At 35.8% G+C, this 23,710-nt stretch overlaps 1 protein-coding gene across 2 annotated transcripts in view; it reads left to right on the forward strand.

Annotated features, from left to right (window-relative positions):
* PRR16 (proline rich 16) overlaps positions 1 to 23,710 on the forward strand; it is a 288,864-nt gene that overhangs the window by 139,611 nt on the left and 125,543 nt on the right. The gene's annotated exons all lie outside the window — the stretch shown is intronic.

Consider the following 23,710-nt stretch of genomic DNA (forward strand, 5'->3'; position numbering starts at 1 on the left):
CAACATTGTAAAGGCTGTGCATGAGAAACCTAAAGCCAATATTATACTCATGAGCAAACACTAAAAGCTTTACCCCTAAGATCAGGAACAAGACAAGGGTGTCTGCTTTCACAGCTTTTATTCAACATAGTATTGGAAGTTCTAGCCACAGTGATCAGACCCCGCCCCTCCCAAAAAAAGAAAGAAAAAAGAAAAGAAATAAATAAAAGGCATCCAAATTGGAAGGGATGGAGTAAAACTGTCATTATTTGTATATGACATCCTTTAGGCTCCACCAAAAAACTACTCAACCTAATAAATGAATTTGGCAAAATAGCAGGGTACAAAGTCGATATTCAGAAACTGAAGGCATTTTTGTACACCAACAATGAAATAATAGCGACAGAAGCTAGGTAAAAAAATCCATTTATTATAGCAACAAGAAAAATAGAGTACCTAGAAATAAACTTAACCAAGGATGTAAAAGGCATGTGCTCAGAAAAGTACAGAACACCGAAGAAAGAAACTAAGGAAAGAAGGCAAATAAGTGGAAGCAATATACCATGTTCATGAATTGGAAGAATTAATATCATTAAAATGTCCGTACTACCCAAAGCAATCTAGATTCAATGCAATCCCTATTAAAATACCAATGATGTATTTCACAGCTCCAGAAAAAAACATTTCAAAAATTTATATGGAACCAAAAATAACCCTGAATAGCCTCAGCAATTTTGAGAAAGAACAAAGTAGGAGGGATCATAATACCTGATATCAAACTATGCTACCACAAGGCCACTGTGATCAAAACAGTCTGGTACTGGCATAAGAACAGACATATAGATCAATGGGACACAATAGAGAGCCCAGAAATAAACCCAGGTCTTTATAGTCAACTAATATTTGACAAAGCGGGAAGGAACATACAATGGAGTGAAAAGAGCCTCTTCAATAAATGGTGTTGGGAGAACTGGACAGGAACATGCAAAAAAATGACACTAGACCACCAACTCACACCATACAACAGAATAAACTCAAGATGGATAAAGGACTTAAATGTAAGCCATGACACCATAAAAGTCCTAGAGGAAAACATAGGCAGGAGAATTTCAGATATCCCACGTAGCAATATTTTCACCGATATATCTCCTAAGGCAAGGTAAATAGAGGAAAGAATGAACAAATGGGACTACATCAAATTAAAAACCTTCTACTGGGCTAAAGAAAACATCATCAAAATGAAAAGGGAACCAATCATCAGGGAGAACATATTTGCCTATGATACCTCGGGCAAGGGTTTGATCTCCAAAATATATAAAGAACTCATATAATTCAACATCGGGAAGACAAACAATGTAATTGAAAAAATGGGCAAAGGACCTGAACAGACACTTCTCCAAGGTGGACATACAGGGGGCCCACAGGCATATGAAAGGATGCTCAACATCACTAGCTACCAGAGGTCAGAATGACCATCATTAACAAATCAACAAACCAGTGCTGGCAAGGATGTGAAGAAAAGGGAACCCTAGTGCACTGTTGGTGGGAATGCAGACTGGTGCAGGCACCATGGAAAACAGTATGTTTTTTCTTCTAAAAATGGAACTTCCTTTTGATCCAGCAATTCCACTACTGGAATTATACCTGAAGAATCCTGAAACACCAATTCAAAAGAACCTATGAACTCCTGTGTTCATAGCAGTGTTATTTACAACAGCCAAGTGCTGGAAACAGCCTAAGTGCACATCAGTAAATGAGTGGATCCCAAAACTGTGGTACATTTACACAGTGAAATACTATGCAGCATAAAGAAAGACGGAACTCCTACCATTCACAACAGCATGGATGGAACTGGAGAGTATTATGCTAAGTTAAATAAGCCAGTCAGAGAAAGACAAATATCATATGATCTTACCTGTAAGGGGAACCTAACGAACAAAACAAATGAGCAAAATAGAACTAGAGTCTTGGAAACAAGGATCAGACTAACAGTGACCAAAGGGGAGTGGGGAAGGGATTAACAGGGGAAAGAAGGGGAAGGGTCTAGTCAAGGAACAAATATAAAGGAAACATGGACATGAACTACAGGGTGGGGATTGACTGTGGGAGCTGGGGGTATGTGCAGTGGAGAACAATGGGGGGGGGAATAGGGATAACTGTAATAGAACAACAATTAAAAATGTAGTTTAAAATAAATAAACACATGCATTGGTATTTTACAATGGCCCATAGCATCCCCTGGGAAAAAAAGGGAGTTCCATTTTTAAGTTGTTGTAGTAACTCAATACTGTTTTCCACAGTGGCTGCACCAGTCTGCATTCTCACCAATAGTGCACGTAGGTTCCCCTTTTTCCACATTCTCGCCAGCACTTGTTTGTTGATTTATTGATGGTAGCTACTCTGACAGGTGTGAAGTGATATAGAATTAGGTGTGTGTGAGTATTGTGTGTGTATATATTATATTATGTTTGCAATTAAAAGTCAAAATAGCAAAAAATTTATTTTTACCTGTAAATCTTCACTGTCTTTTCCATTTTCCTGGACTGCTCCTAGAAAATAGTTTAAACTTCGAAAAGCCACCGGTTTCAGTTCTGTTACCTCTGTAACCCTGGCCTCAGAGTTGTATTATTGCATTGTACTTAGTTTTCTAAATTCTCCCATGAAGAGATAGTCTTTTCGATGCTGAGGCCTGTCCTCTGCTTTGCATACATTCCATAAATAAGCACATTGAACTTCAAGCATTTCTCCTACATTCTAATCCCAGAAGTCTGTGGCATGTATCAGAGGCTCACTTTAGCCTCTTAGCTATGCTGGAAAGGCAGGATGAAAGCATCTCCTTACCATGGATTGTATATGTTTGTGGGGGAGGGGGTTTCCATTATTGTTGTCCATCTGTTTATCAGTTCTAGTTGAATAACTTCTCCTTGCACTACAGAAGTAACTGGTTCAAAAGTCAACAGCCTCAAAAAGTTCTATTTCAAAGCTGTACTCTCCCTTTATTTAAATCATGAACGTCTAATTTGGCAACATGAGTTTTTAGTTTTGAGGTAATAATTAACTAAAGTTTATACTTTAAAGCTAACAAAACATTTTGATGCATATTTATGTTTCGGTTTTACTTTTTTTACAAGTTTGCTACTTTATGTTCTCCAATGCTAATAAATACAATTCTTTTATGGCATTATTCAGTGAAGTTTGTATCTTATATTACTGCCACAAAATCTTTTAAGTCCTTCTTAGTTTATTAGTGTATGCATTTGTTGAAATTGAGCAGTCAGGTGATATAATCATATTTTGATCCTGAAAACCCCACAATTTTGTTTTACTGAAGAGATGGATTAGTTAAGAAGTCACTAACTCTACTATTTTCTGAAACAAGTTTTCATTGGACAAAGACATGTGAACATTGTGTGTACTTTGTGAAGAAATGGGCAAAACATCCAGTGAACAGTTTAGCAGGGATTGAAAAGCATACTGTAAGGCTGTTATTTACACTTGAGTTTATATGTGAATTTGGATATATGCATCTTACTCAGGACTAAATACAGTGAAGAAAACCTAGTTGTTATGCATGAATTTTAAAATAAGGATCACATTTTGTTGCTTAAATGCTGAATTCCTAAAATATTCATAGAATATACAAAGTTAGTATTGGTATTTTATAAGTGATTAATATTACATTTTATGGTCAAATTTTATCATTGTCTATTTGATAGCATGTGAGTTGAAATTAGTTTAAACTTGAAAGTTTAAATTTCTTTTTCTCTATTTTCTTCTTTCTTTTAAATCTTGGAATGTAAATTCTAAATCCTAAATTGTCTTATGAAAGGAGATACTTTGTATTTTTTCAATAATTCTCTAACAATATTATTAAAATTCATGATTTAAATCCCCCAAAGGTGTTTCCAGAAAATTTACAGGAAAGCTATTTAGACCACCTATTTTACCTTTCATTTGGGACACAAATAACTAAAACATTAATCCAAAATTTGAGTAGTTTATTTAATTAATATGATTGCTCTACAGGTATGATCTATTATGTAATTAAATTTCATTTTTAGAACATATTTATTTAGTAGCCTTTTCTGGGGTACTTCGTTGACACAAAGTGTCAGCATAGTGATATGCCGATACTTGATAAATACTTTTCTTTAAAGCAGTAAGACATCATTTAGTTTATGGTCAATAAAATGATGCTGAACCCTGCATTTTCATTTTTATATCCAGACACACGATTCATTTAAGAAATCTGGACTAAGAGTCTAATAGTCAGTCCTCTGCTGGCTAACCTGAGAGCTGTGCTTTAATTAAGTTTGTTTAGCCAATAAAACAAATCTCCTTTGATGCTGGTATTATAAAGGAGAAAAGGTTATCACTTCCCTGAAGAAACTTCAGGTGCAGCCAGTTGGGTACTGATTAGAATTTGAGTGGAGTTTTCCTTAGCAAAGCCCTCTCACACACATGGATTCAGTTCATGGGTATTTGTAACTTATGAGCTGTGGGTGTATGTTTGATTCCTAGATAAATCTTATGGCTTAATACAGAGACATCTTTTTTTTTATAACCATATTGTTACCCTGTACATGTGATGCATTTTACAATGTACAGTATGTCATTGATCATGAAAGAGGCAAGATAATGCAGCAACCAGTGTAAAAATCTATGATTCCTGAAAAACCTATTCAAAATCAATTCTTATACCTGTATTTGTTTGTTAGAAGTTAGTGAGTTTGTTTTATTTTGTTTTTGCATCTTGTTGGAGGGATAAGCAAGTACTCAGAGTGAAATTGTCAAAACATTTCTCAAGAGCTCGGGTTTGGTACTCTCCCCTCTAACAAATTCAGATCATCTTCTGACTTTTTCCCATAGTTGATTCCAAGATTAAAGTTTATATATTTTCTTTCTAGAATGGGCAGTAATACTCTGAATAATTGATACACAGATTAATGATTTACTTCAAACATTTACCAGATAATTTTAAAATCTTTTTCAGTTTGGAATTAGCCTAGTCTGAGACTGTGTGTGAAATACATGAGGGGAATGAAGGAAGGAATTGTTCGACTCGTACTTGGCAGAAAAGTTCTGTTGCTGAATAAGATCACAAGGTTTGGCTGGAACGGTTTGGTAGTAGCTTTTTCCACTGTGCAGAGCCAGACAATCTCCGCCAAACAGCAGAACAGGATCTATACTGTCAAGATGGAAAAAAAAAAGTGGTGGCAATTACAAAGTTGGGAGATTCTGGCAGCACACTTAGAATCTGGCATTTGTACTTTGCTGTGAGGAGGGACGTATGGGTACCGGCTAGGGCAGCATGGTCTGCTGCTGTACTGCCTGAAGAATACTTGACCTTGAGATCAATGACAAAGTCTAAGTGCTGGGTTCTGAGAACCTCTGTCTGGCAAGATGTTTTTTGTTTGTTTTTAATTTGTTTGTTTGTTTATTTATTTATTTATTTATTTATTTTTAGAGAGGGGAACGGAGAAAGAGAGGGAGAGAAACATCACTGTGTGGTTGCCTCTCACTCGCGCCCCCAACTGGGGACCTTATGTGCAACCTAGTTATGTGCCCTGACTGGGAATTGAACCAGCGACACTTGGCTCGCAGGCCGACACTCAGTCCACTGAGCCACACCAGCCAGGGTTTTGGCAAGATTTTGGCATGCATTGTTACTGCACTGCTCTTCAATTTAATAACAGAAATGATAGCAAACACTTAAGCGCTCATTTAATTCTTATATTAACCTTATGAAGTTAGTAAGATTATTTTTTTTAACCTCTTTCAGAGATGATAAAAGAGTCAACAGGGAAGTAAGTACCTTGCCTTGTGCCACAGAGCTAGTCAGTGTATGGAAGCCCTCTTTCTGCTACCATTCTCCAGTGTCTTTGGCATGAAAAATAATGGTGCTTAACAGAAAAATCTATATTCCCTTTCTTAGGCCCTTAGGGCTATTTTTAAATGTCTTTTGGAGGCAGAGTTTTTTGGGGGGATGAAGGGAAAAACAGAGGTATATATATTTCATCGGAAGTATTAATATAGAAAGCATAATTTTTGTCATTTCTTTTCCACATCAACATTATAATATTATGAATGTCTGATTTTTCCAAATATTGTCAGGGGTATTTAATTTAGATTTAATATGAAATGTGGTTGGATAATTTTATTGCTCACCCTATTTTTGGCTATTTACTTGGTTAAATGTTTGAACCATAAAATTGTTACATACTGAGTAACAAGTAAATAGTGCCTGCATAATATTACTCATTAGAAGGTTTTTTAAAATTAGTGTTTTGCATTCAGACTTTACAATTCATTATTAGCATAAATGTTTCCTATAATCCACAGGTAGATAATGAAAGTGTGGGCAGGGATTCTGGGTGTTTTATTCCCAACAATTTGAAGAGCTCCTAACACATAACTGATGCTCAGTATTTGATGAATGAGCATTTATTAATAAGTCTGAATGCATGATGAAATTAAACACTGAGCTTATTCAAATGTACAGTTTTGCTTTTTCTTTACTGAAGAATCAAAGTTATTGTTGATGAAGAAAATAAGTAATAGCATGGGAAGCAACAGGAGCTGAGAGAATTGTGCCCTGCCTCAGTCCCTGCCCCAGGCTGCTTCTTCTGGAGTTCCTTGAGGAAGGGGTCTTTCCCATTCATCTCAGGATTTCTAGTACTGTACTGACAAAGCATAGTGATCTCTAAGTAGTGAAAGGGTGAGTGAATTGTTGTGCAACTTGAATGAGTTAAGCTCTAATCTTTTTATTAATACCTAGTTCAAACAAGTCTCAAGTGCAGCCTTGCAGTGTTTGGGCGAAATGTTACCAAAGGCTTCAGGTAGGAGTGAGGAATTACTCATTTGGGAAGCAACCTTATAGCTGGATTGGGTGCAGCAGCTTCATGGACCATGGATTCTGCATTTAGACCTCACAAAGGCAGAGGCTCTGTACTCATTGACCACTGGTACTTAAGAGTTCTGACCGTATCATTACCAAGAGATCATTTAGGCTCTGCTGTAACCAACTCTGCCACTCAGGGTAGTCTTTGGTTCACAAGACCTAGGGTATTTTTCTCTGTGGTTGGTTCAGCCCATTAGCACCTCATTCAATAAACTTCAGTTTCCTGAGACCAGGCATCCTTTTAAATATTTGAATATAGCTCTCTCGTTTTGAGAGGCTCCTCTTTACCACCACTTTACTGGGGGTATTTATATCCGTTTCTGTGGCATGGTTGACTGCTCTTCCCTTCCTGACTATTGTTCCTAGAGCTGGGGTCCACATTTGTCTGTTAATGATCATTGGACAGCAATACTAAGTCAATACTGGTTAATGAGTAAGTGTGAATGTCAGGGAAGTTTCCAGTGATTTGCCATAGCATTCTTTTCTCAGAAAGAATAGGTGCTCAGTGAGCATTCCTGATGACTTGATTGATTGACTGATCTGTATCACAGTTATGTTTTTGCTCACATTATGTGGTCCTTCACATGCATTTCCTTCATATACATGCTGCAGATATTAACTCCTCTCTTCTATTTGTGTGTTCATCTCCATCAGGATACCCTTTTCCTTCGTACTGACTAATGCCTCACTCCATTTATAATATCCTGTACCTATTCAGTTCAGTGTGTTTTGGAAAGTCTACAGTATTTTTAGAAGTTCTCTAATTTTTAAAAAAAATATTTTATTTATTTATTTTTAGAGAGAGGGGAAAGGAGGGAGAGAAACATCAAAGTGTGGTTGCCTCTCATACTCTGCCAACTGGGGACCTGGCCCGCAACCCAGGCATGTGTCCTGACTGGAAATCAGACTGGTGACCCTTTGGTTCACAGGCCAGCTCTCAATCCACCAAGCCACACCAGCCAGGGCTTCTAATTTTTTTTTAATGGAAGTTTCTTAACCTATTCCCACTGCTCACATGGTGAAACAGGGAAAGAGTGCCACAGGCAGACAGTGACAACAGGAGGCCAAGAAATGCCCAAGAAGGTCAGCTCCACCTTAACATGATGTTTCCCAGAATTTAGACAACACATACCAGCATTTCTAAGAAACATGGAAGTCCAATATATCACTTATTATTCAAAATATATACACGAGTTGTGATTAACAATTAGATCCCTTTTAGTATTAAATTTATTAAATAATGACCATGAATAACATGATTAACAATCACAACACTAGTTATCACCATATAAATTGTCATGTTTTCAGTCTGTCTTATTCATAGAGGAAAATATGTATAATAATATAATGAAATTCTGCAATGTTTTCTTTGATTCTAGGACTCCAAAAATATTTTAGGAACGATTTAACTTCTAAGTGTCAGATTGCCTTTGCTCTGAGAAATCACCCAGAGAACAGTTTGGGATTTTACACCAGGTTTATTGAGGGAGGAGGAGGAAGGGGGTTGAAGGTAAGAGGGAAACTCCCGGACCAAATAGAGGGCCCATAGGAGCAAGGGGAAAAGGAGAAAGGGGAAATGGAAAGGGGGAAGGAAGTGGAAGTGGAGACTCCTGGTCCCCCTCGAGGGCCCTTAGGACTTTTCCTGCCTCCAGGCGCTGTCTCCAGGGTGCGTTTACCCATCAACACATTCAATAGGTTATTTACATCTCCCTGCTTTTCCCCAGTCAATATGTCATTGCTAGTCCATCAACATTTCTTCTGAGAATGAACAAAGTCCATTTTATTTCTTGTAGGAGAAGCTGGGACCAGGTTCACTTGCATATGGATCATTTGCATATGTCAAGTCTGGGAGAGCAGTTTAGCCGCCACCGTGTTTTGACAATGAAAGAATGGAAAGTGTAGGCAGCACAGATACCCTAAAGGAACTGAGCTGGAGGGAGGAGCCTTTGCGAGGAGAGGAGCCACAGTGTGTGGAGCTTGCACACCTGCAGTAAAAAGCACACGCCGTCCCTCCAGTCTATCTGACCGGACCACCATGTTCTGACACCAAGGTGCCAGGATTAATGACTTCATGATTATGCATGCTTTCTATGACCAAACTAGTATATGTTTTGATAATTTCTCTTTATTCATATTGACTATAGAAAACTAATAAATTTGGCCATTAAACAATAAAAATTACATAAAAGAAATGTTTATTTAGAGTCTAATATTGAGTTAGTGTTCATTATTTCATAAAAGTTGATTTGTGGCACATAGAACCCATTCATAATTCAGGCACAGTCTTGGCTACATCATATGTGACCATAGGAAAGATCATTACCTTAAACAGCTGTGAATTCCTAATTAAGTGAACACATGCATAGTCAAGGTCAACAGTGTTCTTTTGTTGCAGTTTTCTATTTTCCCACCATGAAAAGCTACCATTAAAGGTTCATTGGTCCCAGTATTTTTCCATATATGAAAGAATGTGGGTGTATTTCTTATTAAGCCATATTGCTTCTGGAACTATAATTTAATTTCCACGCTCCTATCTACCTATATAGTACTCTGGATATTATTTGTTTTAAACATGGATACTAAATTTTTCCACATCTAGATAAAATCAGAAATATACCATAGTAAGACAATTGTTTAATCTGAAGAGTCAATGTATTATATCTAATTTTTAAAAATGATGTCTAGATAATGTTGAATATTGGGGCTATATTAACATGTTTATAATTGCTATTTTTCTTTAATCAGTTGCATCCATATGCCCTGCATTTGGAAAGATTCTGTTTGGAATAAATTTCCCTGAATAATATTGATTTTGTAGTTGAGAGCCTATTATTAATATTCAATATTAGTGTACGGTGAATTTAGTAATGTAATTAGTAAGTTATTTCCAGTTGTGGCATTGAGGCAATCATACTCTTTTTAACAGTTTGTTAGGAGCTGTGAATTAAGCCTTCACTATAACATGACCTAATTATAATAAAAGAGGCAAATGGTATTAGGAATTTAGCTTCATTTATCTTCTTAATCAAATTCTACTTTAAAGATAAGTTATAGAGCATTATATAAATAGAAATATACACTGAGAGGAAAGTAAGGATAAGTTGTTGACTAAGTCAGGACTATGAGGTTAAAAATCTGCCTATATCTATACTGATAGGCAATACCCATGAAGAAATATATAGAGTTGTTTTTAAAATCTTCCTTTCTTTTTATATAAGTAATGTGAATTGACCATGAAGCTCTGATGTATCCAAGATCAAATCATGTGGTGAAGATATGTAAGACCAGAAATTTAAAAATTTCTCAAATTCAAATTCTAGCTCTAATATTAACTTGCGGCTTATTATTTTGCAAGTCACCTATTCAATCTGTATTCCTAAGACTTTCAGCTGACTTAATGGGCAGAGAATTCAGGACTTAGTTTCCATGTATTCTGTCTGATATGACTTTTGCAGAAAAAGCATAACACTGTAGGCTTAGCATTTCCATTGGAATAAAGCCTTTGATAGTCTACCAATCAGACAGAATCTTGCTCCTCCAGTGAAGTATTTTGCACTCTTTAGATTTATGGTGTACTTATTAGACAGTGATCGAAACTCTCTAACTCATTTATGATTTTTCTAGAAAAATATTTAGGTCTAATATTTTAACTGTTTCAACTAAGTTTATTAGTTGATTAAAAAAGCAAATTCATTGTTGAAGTAATTATAAAGTTAACAAGTATATAGAATAGAATCTTCAATATCTTTTCATAGTTATTATAGGAAATATGAATTTTGTTAAAATAAAATTTGCCACACTGAGCAAAAGAGAAAATCCAACATTTAGTATTGCTGTTGAGGTTTAACCATATCACTAGTTCCTGAGGACTTAAAAAATTCATAGGTCAATTGAATAGAACTTGTCCTTTAAAATGGTTTGTTATTATGGATCTCAACAACAGAAAATGTTCTCTTAAACATCTAATTTAAAATATAATAAAGCAGCCCTTGGATACCTATATCATTTTTGTCAAATTGCAAAAGGACACTTTGAACCAGTCTTGTAGATTACTTAATTTATTCATTCACTCAACACCTGTTGACCATGCACTTTGTACTGGGCACCATGCTAGAAATAAGAGATGTGAAGCTTAATAAGACACAACTCTGCCCTTGACATGATCAGCATCTAGTAGGAGAGAAAAAAAAATAAACAAGAGTAGTTAGTTGGAGGTAAATCAGCCATGATACAAACTAATAAACTTGAGTTTACAAAATAAGAATAAATAGTGATAGTAGAGCAGAGCTAAAATTAATATGGCTCAAAAATTTAAAAAGTATTGCTTGCTAGTCACAGAATTTCTGAGGAATAATGTACAATAAGTAGGCAAGCCATGGCAAAGGCTGCTGCTTTAGAATATGAGAAATATCTATCAGAACTTTTGCAAGATTGTATAATTCCATAATAAAACAGTGAATGAAATTTATCTCAAATTTATTTGCCACAAAGAATGACCTTGGATATGATAACAGCAAAGACTTACGGAGCAAGTGACAGCGAGGCCAGCAGTTGCAGTGGTGAAACAGGAAGATCAGCTTCACTGTTGTATTGCATTTCTCCACAGATGTGTGCAGTAATAACCTGTAGAAAAGTATGCTTAGGAGATGGTCTTGCTGAGTTTTGTTAAATCAAAACACTGTAGAAATTGTGTGAGAGAATTATTGTATACATCCAGCCTTAATCAGCAAACAAGTAGTTCTATGATGCAGGTCAGTGAACTGACTGTACTAGCAATGCTGTAGGTGAAAAAGACCAGAGAGCACTATACTTTGGTTATTGTTAGACTGTTATCTGTCAAGGTTCTGTGCACAGAACAGGTAAATTTACATTTTCTTTCTTCTTGGCCATTCCTCCTTAGTGCTTTTGGCTGAATCTTTCTTAATTCCTCAACCTATAAATGTTTCAGGGCCCAAATATCCTGTCTGCGAGGTCTCTCTCTCTCTCTCTCTCTCTCTCTCTCTCTCTCTCTCTCTCTCTCTCTCTCTCTCTCTCATTTTCTCCCCATTTCTTCCTCGTTCCCTAACCCCCTCATTTCTTCTGCCTCTCCACTTTCTCCACCCCATTCTTCATTCATCTGATTTTACCTAATCTCATAGCTTTAAACACCAAGAGTTGTGAGGGGCTCCTAAACTTAAATCTCTATCCCTGACCTCTCCCTGAGGCCGCTCATCATCTCCACTGGATGTGTGATAGGCATCTTGCGCTAATTATGTTGAAAGCAGAAATTAAAAGTCTATACCCAGGTCCATAGCACTCTTTCTCATTTATTTTCCTCAGTGTCACTCCATCATCTAACCAGTTTCCTAGGTCAAAACTCTTGGTATCACTCTTGCTTCCTCCTTTTTACTCATGTCCAGTTCTTTGGAAAATTTTGTCAGATCTGCCTCCAGAATATATCCTGAATCCTTCTTTTTGCCACCTTCACTGCACTCACCTTAGCTATCCTCATCTCCTCATCTGACTGCACTTACATGAACTCCTGACCAGACTCTGCTTTCTCTCTTGCCCTCCTGTAGTGCATTTTACTCGGAGCAGTAAGAGTATGTTTTCTGAAATATAAAAGGACTGGCATCATCCCACATTGAAAGCTTGCATAGCTCCCTGTTGCCACTAGAGCTCCTTCAGTCTCCTTACCTTGGCTGTCTAACTCCTGATCAATCTGCTGTGACCACTTCTGACCCCAGGACTCATCTCCTCTCAGTCTCAGGCCTCTTCTCTGCACTCTACCATACAAGCTATTCTTTGGTTTCCTCTGGCTTCCCAAAGTCATTCTTGCATGTGGACCTTTGCATTTAGAATGTACATGTCTGGGCCTTCTATTATTATAGTCTCAGTTCATGTGTTACCTTTTCATAAGTGCTCACACCCAGCCTGAGATTTAGTTGTCTCCATGTGTGTCTCTCACCCCTACTCACACTCTTAATCTTTTGACATACCACTGTCTCTCTGAATCTTCTCTGTAGTTTTCTTCATGGCACTTACCACTCAGTGATATCTAGTTTATGTGTTTGTTTTCTTATTTATTGAATGTGTTTCTTCCCATCAAATACAAGTTCTTTAAGGGCATGGGTCTCATCTTCCCTTTTCATTACAGAATCCTCAACATCTAGAAAAGTAATGGCACAACAAGTGTGTATGGAGTGAAGGAAAAAAGACTACAGATCAGCTTCTTCTTTTTCCATCTTCAGATGCTCTGAGAAGCTTACTAAGATAAAGAAGCTACAGAGAGCTGAACAAATATCTTATTCATTACTTTGATATTGTCTTCTGAGAACAGAGCATGAAAATTGTACATTTTTTTAGAAGTTGACATTCCATACTTTTAACAGATGTTTGCAATTTTTAAATCTAGTACTTTTTTGCATGGTTTCCTTTTCACTCTTTAAAAGGCTATATGTTGAAATAGAATTTTATTTGCAGAAACTTAATGTTAGCACTTTGTCCCTGGCTGGTTTGGCTCAGTGGATTGAGCGTCGGCCTGCGAGCTAAGTGTCGCTGGTTCGATCTTCCAGTCAGGGTACATCAGAGAAGGAAAACTCTGACTCCAAAAAACCTCCGCTGCCTTGCGGCATACCTCTTTAGGGGAAGGCTAGGGGAGTAAACCCCGACAGAAAATCCGGAGCCGGAGTCCCTAAGGCGGTTTGACATTGTAGTCAACACCGGCAACTCCTGCGGCGCACCTGAAGCCAAGCTGTATTGACTCCGTCTTTCCCTTGGACCCTTCAGCTGCGAAGAGAGGGGGGGTCTGCTGCATGGGCAACAGCCGACCCTCCATATCACCCTGCCCAGGCTCTGTAGCTTCAGCTTCACTGGAGAGGACACTCCAGCGTCATCGCAAGATGTCGATTCAACACGGGAGGAGACAGATACCGTGTCACTCCCGAGTCGGACTGCACAGCCATTCTCGGCGGTGCAGATAGACTCTTAAGAAGCTACACCATCGTCTCTCGAGACGGATGGCTGCCGACGGAATGTTAGCACTTTGAAAAGCATGTGGTAGGGAGAAAACAATATCAAATGTGCACTGTTCATTTAAAAACATAACACATTATATACCTTGAAATTAAGTATTAATGTATGAATGATCCTTCCATGGAAACATGGAAGATAATATGAAATAGTGTTTTGACTGCAGATACATTTTATTATTTTTAACTGTTTACAGAATATACCACCATTTGAAAATGTGCTGAAACTGCAGTTATTTTAGGATAGGGAAGAAGAAAAGAAGTTCTAATCATTACATTCTTTGGTAAAGACAAAAAGAGACATACTAGTGGAAAAGTTTTATAATAGCAAAAGTATCAAGTGTTAACATAAACAAATTATGGTAAATAAGTCATATCTACTATTTCTATATTTTTCTTGGTAGTTTTATATAATAATTATCTATTTTCTAGTTTATTCCTGGGGATTCTACATGTGTGAGTGCTAAGATTACCTGGGACACATTGGGGATGGTTTGAAATCAAGAACTGTTCCTGGCCCATAATATACAATGTATAGTAGTTAAATAAGTAGATTAAGCTGGAGAAGCTATGTCATTTCCTTTTCTATTTATTTTTCATTAATTTTCTTCTCTCATATGTCTAGTGTCATATTCAAGAGGATATAGTAACAAAAACAATGTGTTCAATGATAGAAACTTAATTATGCTACCAGTTGCTATCTTTAAGCAGAGGGTTATTAGAGATTCTTTCCCAGCCTGTGACTGTGGTGGTGGCTGGATGGGAAAATAGGTATTTCCACCCTCCATATAAACCACGTGGCATTTATGCTTGATTGTATATTATATTATACAAGAGCAAGAGTTACATCTCTTGGTGGGAAAATAGATTCAGAAATTTTTTAAACTTCTTGTTGTAATAGCATTGCTAATCTCTTAAGAATTATTTCCATGATGATTTGGTGCACTGTTATAAAATAGTTAACATCTGGTGAGCACCAGGTTAAGTGTGGTTTGCATCATCTAACTCTTACTCTAAGTGTATAAAGGAACCATTGTCATGGTTCCCATTCTACAGTGATGAAAATCAAGGAAATTAGTGACTTGCCTAACTTAGAATTGGTATTGTGTTAAACTGGTTTACAAACCCAAGGAACCCAATTCTAGAATCTGTGCTCTTAACAATGTTATTTCCTGCCTCTCTTCACCAGAAAACTTTACAACAACAATGGAGCACATGGAAATTTTAAATTTATGGTTTGGATATCTCAGTACCAATTACCCCAAGGCTAAGTAAGCACCCAAAACATATATACATACATACGTATATCTATGATGTATGTATACTGTATGATGCAGTATATGTATATATCCATAAAACTGGATTATAATGTCCATACAGCATTATTCATAATAGCCTGAAGATGGAAACAATCCAAATGTCCATCTAACAATAATAAGATAAACAAAATGTAAAATATCACTGTAATAGAATATTATTCAGCAGTAAAATGTAACCAATTACTGATACATGCTACAACATGCTTAAACCTCAAAAATATTATGCTAAGTAAAATAGGCTAGATATAAAAGACCACATGGTATGTGATTCAGCTTAAATGAAATGTCCATGAAAAGCAAATCTACAGTTTCAGAAAGTAGATTATTAGTTATCTGGGACTAGGGGTTACAATAGTGATTGACTGCAAATGAGCATGAAAGATTTTTTTGTATGATGATGGAATTGTCCCAAATCTGAATTTTAGCAGCAGTTGCACAAATCAGTAAATTTACTAAAAATCATTTACTTAAAAACAATTGTACACTTAAATGAGTGAATTTCTTCATATGCAAATTGTACCTCATTGAAGCTGCTAAGAAACAAATAAACTGCATCAGGGCTTAGAGATTTGCTATCCTGGACCATAGTTTAGTGAGAAAGCTAAAGCAGGCTGAAAATCAGATTTAAAAATGTGTAACCTGTTGTAAATTTTTATTTTTCTCCTCTTCAAAATAAGAGTAAAAGATAAAAAGCCACTTTTATATCTAGCATAAAAAATAAATTGACAATAAAGTAGGAAATTCTATTTATTTAGAATATTGTACTGATATAGTTTCACTTTGATATGATAAACTTAGTATCTTTCTTTGAAAATGTGATGAGGTCTTTCCAGAAAGTGTCCAGCCATGTAATATGAAAAATAGTGTCATTTATCGAAGAAGATAAAAGATACAAGAAACACTGTACATAGGACAATGACAACTCAGTCCCCTTCAAAGTAGACACCTTGGATCCTTACACAGTTCTCCCAAGTGCCATCAGCTGCCCTGTTGTATTTTCCTCAATATCATCAGTGGTCTGAAATCTCTTCCCTTTCAAAGATGATTTTAGTTTTGGGAAAAGCCAGAAGTTGCAGAGCATCAAATCTGGGCTATAGTGAGACTGAGTCATCTAGGCGATTTGATGTTTTGCCAAAAAACTCTGCATAAGATAGTGTTGCATGAACTTGCATGTTGTCATGATGGAGCTGCCAATCACTGGCTGCCCATAGCTGCAGCCTTCTGAATCATCCAAATAGTTTCTGTGGAGGAATGTTCAAGCATAACACAAAATTTGATGCATATTTGTTGCTCTACTCACTCAGTCATTTTGAATGTGATGGCCAGACAGTACACATACTGACTCAATGGCATATACTGCCCCTAATGACTAGTATAGTGAAGTCATCATTGTTCACTCCTGAGCTTTCCAGTCCACTCTCCTTGACCTCTGGTTACATCATTGTTGTGCAAAGCGTTTTTGTTATTTTAACAATGGTTAGACTTTTCCTGCACAGACCTTGTATATTTAGTTTCTGTACTTCATGTAAAGCTTGTTTCTTCAGATGAAAATGTTTAACTGGAATGGTATTAGACTCATATATAGGACAATATCTGGAAAGTGTAGTGGAAATTCATTATGTATACCCTGGATAGGTAATTAATATACCCCTTTATAATCAATAACACAATTTCATTACATTCTGTCCCTTTACTTTCCCTTAGTTCTACTTTGTGAGCTATGGAAGGAGTTATTAATCATTAACCCCATTTTACAGATTAGGCAACAGAGGTATGTAAGGATTAAGCCCAAGTCATGTAGCTTTTAAATGGCTGAGGTGGGCCTACTACTCAGTGTTCCTGAAGAATAGTCATATATAATCCATAAACCATTCTAATATTCTGTACTCATTGATAGAAAAATAGATATTTAATAAGTGCTGACTAATTCTGTAGAAGCTTGACAGGTATCATAGTTGAATTCTTAAGCAGTTTTATTACTGTAGTCTTATAAGATTCTCTTAACATTGTGTACTACGTTGGAACTGCATGCAGTAAGGGTTTAAAATGTGACTTGGTCCTGATGCATAGTAATAGTCTTTGTTGTGTGTTATCAGGCCTCTTACAATGGACAGAGAGAGAAAAGTATGATTCCATATATACCATAACTACTTAAAAATAATGTTCCTGAGTGCATCATTTTTCATTTCTGGGCTTCAATCTTTGTAAAAAAAAATATATATAGGAAAGTGTAATAGGCTATTTATTTGCTGGCTTGCCATACATCAAAAGAAGAGAGACACATTTACAAAAGGAGGAATTGGCTCTGATGTACCTCCAAGTTATTCTTCAGGAATATTCTGAATGGCACATTTCCTGATGCTTAAAAGCCTTAGATCTCAGTCCATTTCTTATGGACTCAGCAACTTACTGTTTAGCCAGATTTGTCAAAAGCTCACAAATCCATTCTATCCCTTTTTATTTCCTTTCTTAAAGAAGTAAAAGAACTATTAGTGTATTTTTTGTTTGTTTTGTTTGAAACAGTATCTCTTGACCTATTCTTAGTACAATTCCATTGCTTAATAATATTCCTTTTTTGTTGTCCTTTAGATTCAGCTGAGTATATTTCTTCTTTTAGCAACAACAAGGAACCTATAATAATTTCTTCAGTTGTTCTGTTATCTTGTGAATTTATGGTCCTTACATGTGAAAATGGATTGTTCCCTGGAAGGCTGACCTGGATGTTTTATTTTTTATAAGCAGTCCTTTTGTTTTCACTTTTTATATTTTATTTTATTTTTTTTATTATTTTTATTTTTATTGCATTTAGAAACCAATGTGCTGACAGCAGGGAAACAAAGATATCTTTTTCAGAAAGCAGTGTGCATGGGAACTATGTAAACATTTTTCTGGTTACATTTATTTTGTTTCTAAGACGGTTGTTTTTTGGATGTAAGTGAGACTGAGCAGGGCGCACTTAATGTAAAGCACATGCACTGGCAAGTCTGCAGACTACTTGTTAAGCTCTCCGCACATGTGTCGGGTAATGGGTTCTGTTTCTGTTACGTGATTTTGGCAGAGCCCACCACTGTGCTTTTTAAAGTCTAGGAAATATGTAAGTTTATTGGAACTCGTTCTGTCCCTAAGGCTGTGAAGGGGGAAGGATTTAAAATGTGGACAAGGAAGATTAGATTTCTCTAGAATAAAGCATATTTGTATCTTTTGTTGTATGAAATTGTCTATTTTTTCCCAACAGTAAGCATCTTAAAGTCAGGAACCTCTGATTTTCATTGTTGAATCCCCTCAACTTATTTGAAATACACACTTCATTTCTGTTCTTTGGAAACTGCATTCAGTTTTTAACATGCACGCTTGATTTCTGCAGGCATATATATCTAAAATGCAAATTTAACATGCCTAAAAGTATTTATAGCTGTATCTTTATCAATAAAAGGGTCTTAGAATTTTAATTCTGCTCACTACCTTACTTTCCAGTATTTTAGACTCGTCATGGTTTATATGCCTTCAAGTAGTCATTATTGTACTTACTGTTTTATACTAACAAGGCTTATTTAGGTGTATTGCTACACATCCCAATTTCTTTGCTCACCATCACTTCACGCTTTTTTTATGACTCAGTTTCCATATTCCTAAAGTAGATCCTTTATTTCTTTAGTGACAAACAGCTAATAGAAGACTCTGGTTTTGCTTTGAAAAATATTTATTTTATTCTTTATTTTAGATGATGATTTACTGGGATTTCAGGCAAACGGGTATTTCCCCTCATCCTTTCAATAACATTAACCCATTGTCCTCTGGTTTGAGAAGTTTGAAATCAGTTGTCAGCATAACTTTTATTCTTTCACATTTAATCTATCTTCTCTCTGTTTGTTTTTAAGAGCTTTTATATTCTTTGGTCATTGGCCATTTCATTATGATGATTCCAAATGTGAATATTTCTTTAAAATCATATTCACATCTCATTTTTTCCTTTTTTTATGAGAATCCCTGTTTTTCATCAATTCTGAAAAATTCTTAGCCATTCTTTAAGGACTAATTTGTTGCCATTTTTTCTTAATTTCATTCTCCTCCCTCACTGAGAACTTTTATTAAATGCTGTTCCTTCTTTTTCTATCATTTACATCTCTTAACCACTCTTAATATTTCAAAATCTTTATATTACTTTGCTATATTTCCTCATCTGTTTTCTAGTTCACTCTTTTCCTCTTTAGTTGTGTCTAATCTGATATTTAATTTGCTTGTAAGTTTATTTATGCTTATACACAGTATCTTATCATATGTTCTTTTTTAATGTATGCCATTAGTTACTTTAAATATACTTAAGTCACAGCTTATCTATTTTTATTATCTTAAGTGCTTGGGTTTTTATTTGTATTGTTCTTTATGTTGAGTCTCAATCATAGTGGATTATTTCTTTATATATTTTGTCCTTTTTTATTATAAGATCATCTAAATCTTTAAAATTTCTTAAGATCAAACTTGCCTTTACTTCTGTCAGATACTATCACTGTTTCACTGCTAGGGAAGCGTTTATAATTCCCTGGCTTGAGAGTACCATGATGTGCAAATTGTATAAATTTAAATTCCAAACTCAGGCAAAGTTTTTAAAAAGTTACTGGAAAAACTCTGTTTTTCCTGCATCCATAGTACAGAAAAACATCCTAGTCTTCTGCTTTATTTAGATATATGAGTATTTTTCTTGCCTACCTCTTCACAGAGGGTACAGCTCTTCTAGGAGCCTGACTGATGCAGGTGTCACTACCTCAGTATCTGTGGTCCTCGGGAGCATCAAATCCCAAACCCCTGGGTTCTCCGAACGGTCACCTTTCTTCCCAGCATAAAGCTTGCCTTTGCACTGGCTGATTGGCTTACATTTCTGCTTCTGGCACCTGGACAGTCAGTCCCTTTCCTTTGTGATTAAATCTAAATATGCATTTTAGAGAAGTTTCAGGTTTTCTGGTCTACCTAGTCTGGTATATTGTGAGAAACAGAAGTCTCCCATATTCTTTAGTTGCTTAGCTGTGTTTTCTATAAATATTCATGACTCATCCACAGATAAACTGATATTAATGTTAGGAATTGACTCTTATCATAAAGAAGCCAGTGACAGTATAATAAGCTGATAGTAAATATTTACTTAAAACATTAAATTTCAGAGGGAATTTACTGGACTCCAAATAGAGACAACCACATCTTTAAAGATCACCACAGTGAAATAAGAGCTGATATTTTAAAGCTGATTGTAGGGCATATGAAATGCCCTAATTATATATGTACATACATAATATAGACCTGAAATACTCCTTTTCCACTGAGCGTGAAAAGAAATAGATTGGAAGGAAAATAGTTTACCATTTGAGTGTTGGGCGCGGGGGGGGGGTGTGTGTGTGTGATTTTTTTCTTGTTAGGTGAACCTACTTTCTTTATCTTTATGTCTTTTAATTTTTTTCTACTTTCAATTTACTCTTTTCTGCACACTTTTTAAAAAGAACTCTCTTAAAGGGAACTCATATTTGACAGTATTATTATGGGTTTGCTTTAAAATGTATGCAAAGTAACACATAAATGTAAAGAAATATTGATACTGTTTAATATTTTGTCTTCCTCCTTCTTAGATATTTTAGGTAGATTCATTACTTCTCAACTTCTCCTTCAGTATTGGCAGGTATCAAAATACAGAAATAGCACCATAGACATGTTATTTCACCAAGATCAGTTATGAAGTTATAATATTGTGATATTTTAAAACATAAATGTATCCAACACCTGTGTAAGCAGTGTATTTGACATAATACTTTTCAGTATAATTCATGACACATATAGGCTAGAATAATTTTAATAATGGTAATCTATAATACAATAACACTGTGAACCAGGCACTCTTCTGAGATTTTCCATTTACTTACTTACTGAATTCTAACAAGTTATAATCCTATTTAAAGGTTAGGCAGTCTGAAAGGTCCATGTCCTTCTCAAAGTTATGTAGGTAGGAGATAATGAAGCTGAGATTTACAGCCAGGTCATCTGCAATCTGGCTCCACAGATTAGCTGTGAGATACTACTCCATAATACCTCTTGCTTCACACACACCCTAACATATACACACACGCACACCCCAATACACACACACCACAACACACACACACATAGAGTTTATAGTATACTAATTATTTTTTAAATATGTCTACCTTGAGCTTTATTTATCTGGTTAGGAAGAAAAGGAGCAAACATTCCGACCATACAGTTACAAATCATGACCCCAATGTAACAAATTATCCCATCAGTGGCAAATGGTACATTTCAATGAAAGATGTTATTTTAGATGAATTGAGGCCCATGTCTCACAGAATTGAAGCCAAGCTCTTATCTATGCAGCTAACTTAAAGGAGTTCTGAAATTATTTTTGTTATTATGGAAAAAATTTCAAATTCAGTATCTAGTGACATAACTCAGCATCTGTGCCTTAAGCTAATTTAGAACAAGCAAATGAATGACATTTGTTATTAGCAAATAACATTTTTGGGGGCTTAGTCATCTTATACATATTGATTACCTATTAACCAACATAAGATCTTTAATTATAATTTTTTGATTCAATTAATGTATTTGTATTGTTTTGGTATTATTTAAGCCTGTCAGTAATTATAGCTTTTTTTAACTCATGATTCTTTGAAAGCCTTGATTATAATAAATTTTATAGCACGAATATTATAAAAATGGAAATAAAGTTCTAATGAATACAAAGAACATTTTGCTTCCCTTCATGATGCATCAGTGTATATATCACATTCTGGTTTTTTTTTCTGTAGTTTGACTAAGCTCAGTGAAAAATTCTTTAGAGATGATTTTTATATGTTCAAAATCCAAAGACCCAAAATGATAGTAGCTTTTCTGATTCTCCTAGTTCTTCGCCTTAAAATATCTTTATTGTTATTCTAAATCAATGTTACTGACTTAAAATCTGGGACATATAAATACCACAAGAATTTTTGTATTAGTTGCATTAACATATTTGATGCCATATGGAATGAGAAAAATGATACAGGAGCGCATAAAGGTTTGTGAAGGTAGTCATTATAGAGCTGTAGCATAGCTTGGTAATTCACCAATAGCAGTTTAGAAGACAGTGTAGTATTAGGAAAGACTGTGCTTTATTTATGCTCTAACCGTGTACACATGGATAGAGAAATGGAATTCCATTTAGAATGGTTGCATGTGTCTGTGAATGGAACACAAGATGTGGGCCAAATTTAGAGCATGGATTTTATTGCTGTTTTCTTCAGAGAATAACTTTTGGCCAACTCTTTCATCTTTATTAAAAAGTAATCATGTAGTACTTTCAAATGACCTCACTACTCTCAAATCAAAGTAAACAGGACAAAGCAGAACAAAACCCAACTCTTCTCCTTTGTTCCTCTAAGTCCTTTATTCACAAAACCCACTGTTGGGCTTTAACCTTAAGGTTGGTTAGTCAGTTCTGGAAATTGGCAGTCCATAAATTTACTGACTTCCTGCAGAGCTTAGAGGCAGTGAATGAGAGAAATACTCATTGCCTAAAATTTGTAGAAAGAGGCATTGTATGACCAATGGAAAAGGAGCAAAAGGGTAGTAACAAACAAGTAAACAAAGAGAAAAGGTGAGGGTGAGGAGCTAAACCAAATTTTCATCTTCTTAAGAATTATACTGAGCTGAGAAGATTATGACCTCCATATGCACACACATACACAAATTCCTCCTCACCTCATTCATCCAGCAAATGTTTATTGAGAACTATGTGCCACGTAGTATATAACAGCTGGAGAGTTCACCATTGTAAACAAGACTTACGATACTCTGTCTGGCGGAGCTATCAGATTAATGGCTGAGACAGAAAAAAACCATAGTTATAATGCAGTTAGGTAAGTGGCAATAGAAATATGTAAGCACTATGTAGTTTCTAAAAAATGCATGGGAAAGGGAAGAAAATGTTTTTCTTCTCTTCTTTAACAGGCTCTCCGGACTTTCTGTGGAGAACCCATTTTTCAGGGAATATTTTCATCGTTTCACACTGTCCTAGCTTAGGTGAGGAATGATCCTCAGGCAGTGCTCCTCCATGAGAACACTATCCATGCCTCCATAGAGGGGAAAGTCAACACCATTCAGATGTAGAGACATCCATCCATCTGCCCTTGATTATGTAGGGACACCTTGGGCTTTCTTCTGTTGTGGTTGGCTTTTATTTCTTCAAATGAAAACAACAAGTATAAGAAAATATCACAGTTTTCTCTGAAAAATGTGCCAGGGATAAATAATCCATATGCAGCTTCACTGTCTATCACGAAGCTGAAGAAAGCATTAACTTGAATCTGTAGGACAATTTTCAATTCTGACCTCAAGGCTGACATCCTTTTTATATTGAGTATATTTATCTGGTTGTCCCCAGAACCTTACACCCAGTGTGTTAAACACTGAGTCATCTAGTTCTCTACGTTCCTGGCCCCAGCCACGCACTCCTTCCCTCC

This window comes from Furipterus horrens, unplaced genomic scaffold (genome assembly GCF_987537825.1).
Source record: "Furipterus horrens unplaced genomic scaffold, mFurHor1.1.pri manual_scaffold_5, whole genome shotgun sequence".
NCBI lineage: Eukaryota > Metazoa > Chordata > Mammalia > Chiroptera > Furipteridae > Furipterus > Furipterus horrens.